Genomic DNA, 6,776 nt, shown 5'->3' on the forward strand with positions numbered 1-6,776 from the left:
TGCATAGAGGTGTTTGTAGTATTCTCTGATGGTAGATGGTATTTCTGTGGGATTGGTGGTGATATCCCCTTTATCATTTTTTATTGTGTCTATTTGATTCTTCTCTCTTTTCTTCTTTATTAGTCTTGCTAGCAGTCTATCAATTTTGTTGATCTTTTCAAAAAACCAGCTCCTGGATTCATTAACTTTTTGAAAGGTTTTTTGTGTCTCTATTACCTTCAGTTCTGCTCTGATTTTAGTTATTTCTTCCCTTCTGTTAGCTTTTGAATGTGTTTGCTCTTGCTTTTCTAGTTCTTTTAATTGTGATGTTAGGGTGTCAATTTTGGATCTTTCCTGCTTTCTCTTGTGGGCATTTAGTGCCATAAATTTCCCTCTACACACTGCATTGAATGTGTCCCAGAGATTCTGGTATGTTGTGTTTTTGTTCTCGTTGGTTTCAAAGAACATCTTTATTTCTGCCTTCATTTCGTTATGTACCCAATAGTCATTCAGGAGCCGGTTGTTCAGTTTCCATGTAGTTGAGCAGTTTTGAGTGAGTTTCTTAATGCTGAGTTCTAGTTTGATTGCACTGTGGTCTGAGAGACAGTTTGTTATAATTTCTGTTCTTTGACATTTGCTGAGGAGAGCTTTACTTCCAACTATGTGGTTAATTTTGGAATAGGTGTGGTGTGGTGCTGAAAAACATGTATATTCTGTTGATTTGTGGTGGAGAGTTCTGTAGATGTCTATTAGGTCCACTTGGTGCAGAGCTGAGTTCAATTCCTGGGTATCCTTGTTAACTTTCTGTCTCGTTGATCTGTCTAATGTTGACGGTGGGGTGTTAAAGTCTCCCATTATTATTGTGTGGGAGTCTAAGTATCTTTATAGGTCACTCAGGACTTGCTTTATGAATCTGGGTGCTTCTATATTGGGTGCATATATATTTAGGATAGTCAGGTCTTCTTGTTGAATTGATTCCTTCACCATTATGTAATGGCCTTCTTTTTCTCTTTTGATCTTTGTTGGTTTAAAGTCTATTTTGTCAGAGACTAGGATTGCAACCCCTGCCTTTTTTTGTTTTCCACTTGCTTGGTACATCTTCTTCCATTCCTTTATTTTGAGCCTATGTGTGTCTTTGCACGTGAGATGGGTTTCCTGAATACAGCAGAGTCATGTGTATTGACTCTTTATCCAATTTGCCAGTCTGTTTCTTTTAATTGGAGCATTTAGCCCATTTACATTTAAAGTTAATATTGTTATGTGTGAATTTTGTCCCGTCATTATGATGTTAGCTGGTTATTTTGCTCATTAGTTGATGCAGTTTCTTCCTAGCCTCAATGATCTTTACATTTTGGCATGTTTTTGCAGTGGCTGGTACCAGTTGTTCCTTTCCATGTTTAGTGCTTCCTTCAGGAGCTCTTTTAGGGCAGGCTTGGTGTTGACAAAATCTCTCAGCATTTGCTTGTCTGTAAAGTGTTTTATTTTTCCTTCACTTATGAAGCTTAGTTTGGCTGGATATGAAATTCTGGGTTGAAAATCGTTTTCTTCCAGTTTGTTGAATATTGGCCCCCACTCTCTTCTGGGTTGTAGAGTTTCTGCCGAGAGATCAGCTGTTAGTCTGATGGGCTTCCCTTTGTGGGTAACCCGACCTTTCTCTCTGGCTGCCCTTAACATTTTTTCCTTTATTTCAACTTTGGTGAATCTGACAATTATGTGTCTTGGAGTTGCTCTTGTCAAGGAGTATCTTTGTGGCATTCTCTGTATTTCCTGAATCTGAATGTTGGCCTGCCTTGCTAGATTGGGGAAGTTCTCCTGGATAACATCCTGCAGAGTGTTTTCCAACTTGGTTCCATTCTCCCCGTCACTTTCAGGTACACCAATCAGATGTAGGTTTGGTCTTTTCACATAATCCCATATTTCTTGGAGGCTTTGTTCATTTCTTTTTATTTTTTTCTCTAAACTTCCCTTCTTGCTTCATTTCATTCATTTCGTCTTCCATCACTGATACCCTTTCTTCCAGTTCATTGCATCAGTTCCTGAGGCTTTTGCATTCTTCATGTAGTTCTTGAGCCTTGACTTTCAGCTCCATCAGCTCCTTTAACAATTTCTCTGCATTGGTTATTCTAGGTATCCATTCATCTAATTTTTTTTCAGAGTTTTTAACTTCTTTGCCATTGGTTTGAATTTCCTCCTGTAGCTCGGAGTAGTTTGATCGTCTGAAGCCTTCTTCTCTCAACTTGTCAATGTCATTCTCCATCCAGCTTTGTTCTGTTGCTGGTGAGGAGCTGTGTTCATTTGGAGGAGGAGAGGTGCTCTGATTTTTAGAGTTTCCAGTTTTTCTGCTCTGTTTTTTCCCCATCTTTGTGGTTTTATCTACTTTTGGTCTTTGATGATGGTGACATGCAGATGGGTTTTTGGTATGGATGTCCTTTCTATCTGTTAGTTTTCCTTGTAACAAACAGGACCCTCAGCTGCAGGTCTGTTGGAGTTTGCTAGAGGTCCACTCCAGACCCTGTTTGCCTGGGTATCAGCAGTGGTGGCTTCAGAACAGCGGTGGCTGGACAATAGTGGATATTGGTGAACCACAAATTCTGCTGCCTGATCGTTCCTCTGGAAGTTTTGTCTCAGAGTAGTACCCGGCTGTGTGAGGTGTCAGTCTGCCTCTACTGGGGGGTGCCTCCCAGTTAGGGAGCTTGGGGGTCGGGGACCCACTTGAGGAGGCAGTCTGCCCATTCTCAGATCTTCAGCTGTGTGCTGGGATAACCACTACTCTCTTCAAAGCTGTCAGACAGGGACATTTAAGTCTGCAGAGGTTACTCCTGTCTTTTTGTCTGTGCCCTGCCCCCAGAGGTGGAGCCTACAGAGGCAGGCAGGCCTCCTTGAGCTGTGGTGGGCTCCACCCAGTTCGAGCTTCCTGGCTGCTTTGTTTACCTAATCAAGCCTAGGCAATGGCAGGCGCCCCTACCCCAGCCTTGCTTCTGCCTTGCAGTTTGATCTCAGACTGCTGTGCTAGCAATCAGTGAAACTCCGTGGGCATAGGACCCTCCGAGCCAGGTTCGGGATATAATCTCGTGGTGTGCCATATTTTAAGCCCATCGGAAAAGCACTGTGTTAGGGTGGGAGTGACCTGATTTTCCAGGTGCCATATGTCACCCCTTTCTTTGACTAGCAAAGGGAACTCCCTGACCCCTTGTGCTTCCCAAGTGAGGCAATGCCTTGCCCTGCTTTGGCTCGCACACGGTGCACTGCACCCACTGTCCTGCACTCACTGTCTGGCACTCCCTAGTGAGATGAACCTGGTACCTCAGATGGAAATGCAGAAATCACCCGTCTTCTGCGTCGCTCACGCTGGGAGCTGTAGACCAGAGCTTTTCCTATTCGGCCATCTTGGCTCCACCCCGTAGCCTCAATTACACACTTTTAAGGGAGTAAATTTTGTATGTAAATTGTATGCCAATGTTACAAATACTTTTTTTTTTTTTTTTAAGACGGAGTCTAGCTCTGTCACCAGGCTGGAGTGCAGTGGCACGATCTCGACTCACTGCAACCTCCACTGAAGAAGGAATTCTTGAATTTTACAAGTATAATCAAAGACCACCAAGAAATTCTTACTTTTTCCTTCAAAAGCTAAGTGTAGCATAGCACCCCCTGCCCATAGTCTAAGTTAGAGAAGAATACTAACTGCCTGTTTTTCCTTCTGTGCTCAGTGAGCCTTATCTGTACTCACCAGTTTCACATTCCTTGAGGCTCAGTGGGTTCCTGCTGCACCTCACTAGCACAGCTGCAAAGTTACAAGGTTGATACACATATGTTACAGAAACATAGCTTCCCAAGGATATGGAACATGTAGTATAGATAAATGTAAAAGACTGATCAACTGCCTGTGTTCTCGCTTCTGTAAGTACACTTCATGCATCACATAGCTCCCGGCCACTGACTGCTTAAAAAGTGGCTGCATTCTTTGTCCAGGGCTCAGACTTTCCTGGACGCTAGTCCTGCTGAGCCAGGTGATCCCCTTAATAAAGGCTTTCCTGAACTCTCTTTGGTCTCTCTCCCATCTCTGATTGTCCTGTAACATTTCTGGGGGCCTGTCTGGGATTGGAGATGGCAAGTTTTTGTCTCCTTTGCCTGTGGGCTAAAGCCACAGGATGCGGGAGATTTGGGAACTTTGGCACCACTGGGGAAGACTTAGCCCAGAAGGAGAACGGCTCCCGTGTCTTGGAGCCTCACCCTGACAATGCAAACAGAACCGACTCAGGAGTTGCAAGACAGTCACAGGAGCAGCGTGCCGGCAGACTACTCTACTACAGATATTTTTCAACTGGAAACAGAATACTCCCTCCTATACAGAAAAACCCCAGGCTCTTATCGACCTGATGCAGTCCATCTTCTTAACTCACAACCCAACCTGGGCTAACTCCAAGCAGCTCCTTCTGTCACTGTTCAATACAGAAGAACACTGCAGAGTAATACAAGCGGCTCATCAGTGCCTAGAAAGCAATGCTCCAGTGGGCACAGGAGATGTCAGAAAGTATGCTCAGTGGGCTTTGCCAATAGAAACTGACCCAGTCTGGGACCCAAATCAGGCCCAAGGGCTGCTGAACTTGCTGAGATACCAAGAGGCTCTGATACAAGGAATAAAGCCTGGAGGGAAAAAGGCAACAAACATTGGAAAGGTTTCAGAGGTCCATCAGAAACCAGATGAAAGTCCCAGTGAGTTCTGTGGGAAGCTTTGTGAGGCTTACCAGCTCTACACACCTTTTGACCCAGAAGTGGCAGGAAATCAGTGCATGGTTAATGCGGCATTTGTGAGTCAGGCACAAAATGACATTAAGTGAAAGTTGCAGAAACTGGAGAGGTTTGAAGTTATGAACATTTCCCAGCTTATCCAGGTGGCAACCAAAGTGTTTGTAAATTAAGATGAAGAAGCAAAGTGGGAGGCCAAGTGTAGAGTGAAGGAAAAGGCAGAGTTCTAGGCTGCAGCTCTGGTTGAAAGAGACGCTGGATTTGCAAGAGGACATGGACATGGTCGTGGATGCGGTCATGGTAAAGAACAAGCTAGGGCTAGGCCAGGTCAGGAGACCAGGACAGGTCAGGAAGTTTGGCCTAGACTAGAGAGAAATCGATGTGCGAGATGCAAGCAAAGAGGGCATTGGAAAGATGAATGTCCAGAGAAAGAAAAGGATAAAGGCAACAACCAGGGACAGAATGGCTGGACAAGGCCTCCTTCTGCCACTGTGCAAGGCATAGTAGGATCCGATGTGGATCTAATTGGGCTGGCAGGAGCCAGTGACTACCTTGAAGACTGAGACAGACTGGCTTCATCTCATTAGGTCCCACAGAGCCCATGGTCTCAATGGTAGTATTGGGCCAAAAAATAGGCTTTATGGTAGACACAGGTGCTGAACACTCAGTTGTGACTCAAACAATTGGGCTGTTATCAAAACACTACACTAACATTATCAGGGCCACAGGTATCACAGAATAAACACTTTTTTTCACATCAAAGAGAGGTATAATTAGAAACCGAGAAGTCCAACACAAGTTCTTATACTTGCCAAACTTCCCAGTGCCCTTGTTGGGAGAGACTTGTTGCAGAAGCTGCAGGCTCAAATCTCCTTCACACTGAATGGAGATATGACCCTGAGCCTAGGGCAAAAGAAGGCTATGGTACTAACTCTTACAGTACCCAAGGCAGAGGAGTGGAGACTTTATGAAAGTAGTTGCCAGGAGTGTGGAAAGGAGTACAGCACAGCTGAGAAAGAAAAGCTGTTCACAGACTTACTCCTTAAGTTACCAGGAGTCTGGGTGGAGGACAATCCCCCAGGGTTAGCAGTAAATCAAGCACCTGTCATAGTAGAGCTACTACAAGGAACCTACCCAGTGTGGATCCATCAGTATCCCATTCCCATAGAGGCTAACCAAGGGATTTCAAAACACTTAAAACGGCTCCTTGAATTTGGAATAATGATGTCTCTCCTCATGGAATACTCCCTTATTGCTGGTGTTAAAACCTTCCAGCAACTACCAGCCTGTACAAGATTTAAGGACAGTCAACAAGGTAGCTGCTACACTGCATGCTATTGTGCCTAACCTGTACACTATGCTTGGACAAATACCTGCTAGTGCTGCCTGGTTCATATGCTTGGACATTAAAGATGCATTCTTCTGCATCTGATTAGCCCCTATAAGCCAAGACATTTTTGCCTTTGAGTGGGGCCCATCTCAGTATACCTGGACTAGACTTCTGCAAGGATTTAAAAACTCCTCAGTTATCTTTGGAGAAGCACTAGCCTCACACTTAAGGCTTTCACACCACCAAGTGATTGCTTGTCTTACTGCAATATATAGATGATCTGCTGTTAGCCAAACCCACAAGAAAATAATGTATCCAAGGAACAGAGAGTCTCCTTTGAGTGCCGTGGGAAGCTGGCTATAAAGTGTCTGAGAAAAAGGCACAGATCTGTGGCCAAGGAGTTCAGTATCTTAGCTTTTACATCTCCCAAGGGCAGCGTGAGCTTGGGCAGGAGCAAAAAGAGATTGTCTGTAGCGTTCCTCAGCCAGACAGAAGGCAGCAAGTGTGGGAATTCCTAGGGGAAACTCGTTTTTCGCAATTATGGATTCCTGACTACTCGCTCTGAGCAAAGCCTTTATATGAGGCAACCAAAGGAGGGGAAAAGGAGCCCCTCCTTTGGGGAAAAGAACAGGACATGGCTTTCAAGGAAATCAAGAAAGCTTTAATCCAGGCCCCAGCACTAGGACTGCCAAACATGACAAAGCCCTATTACCTGTATGTT

Source organism: Hylobates moloch, unplaced genomic scaffold (assembly GCF_009828535.3).
Source record: "Hylobates moloch isolate HMO894 unplaced genomic scaffold, HMol_V3 SCAFFOLD_3, whole genome shotgun sequence".
In the NCBI taxonomy this organism is placed as follows: Eukaryota; Metazoa; Chordata; class Mammalia; order Primates; family Hylobatidae; genus Hylobates; species Hylobates moloch.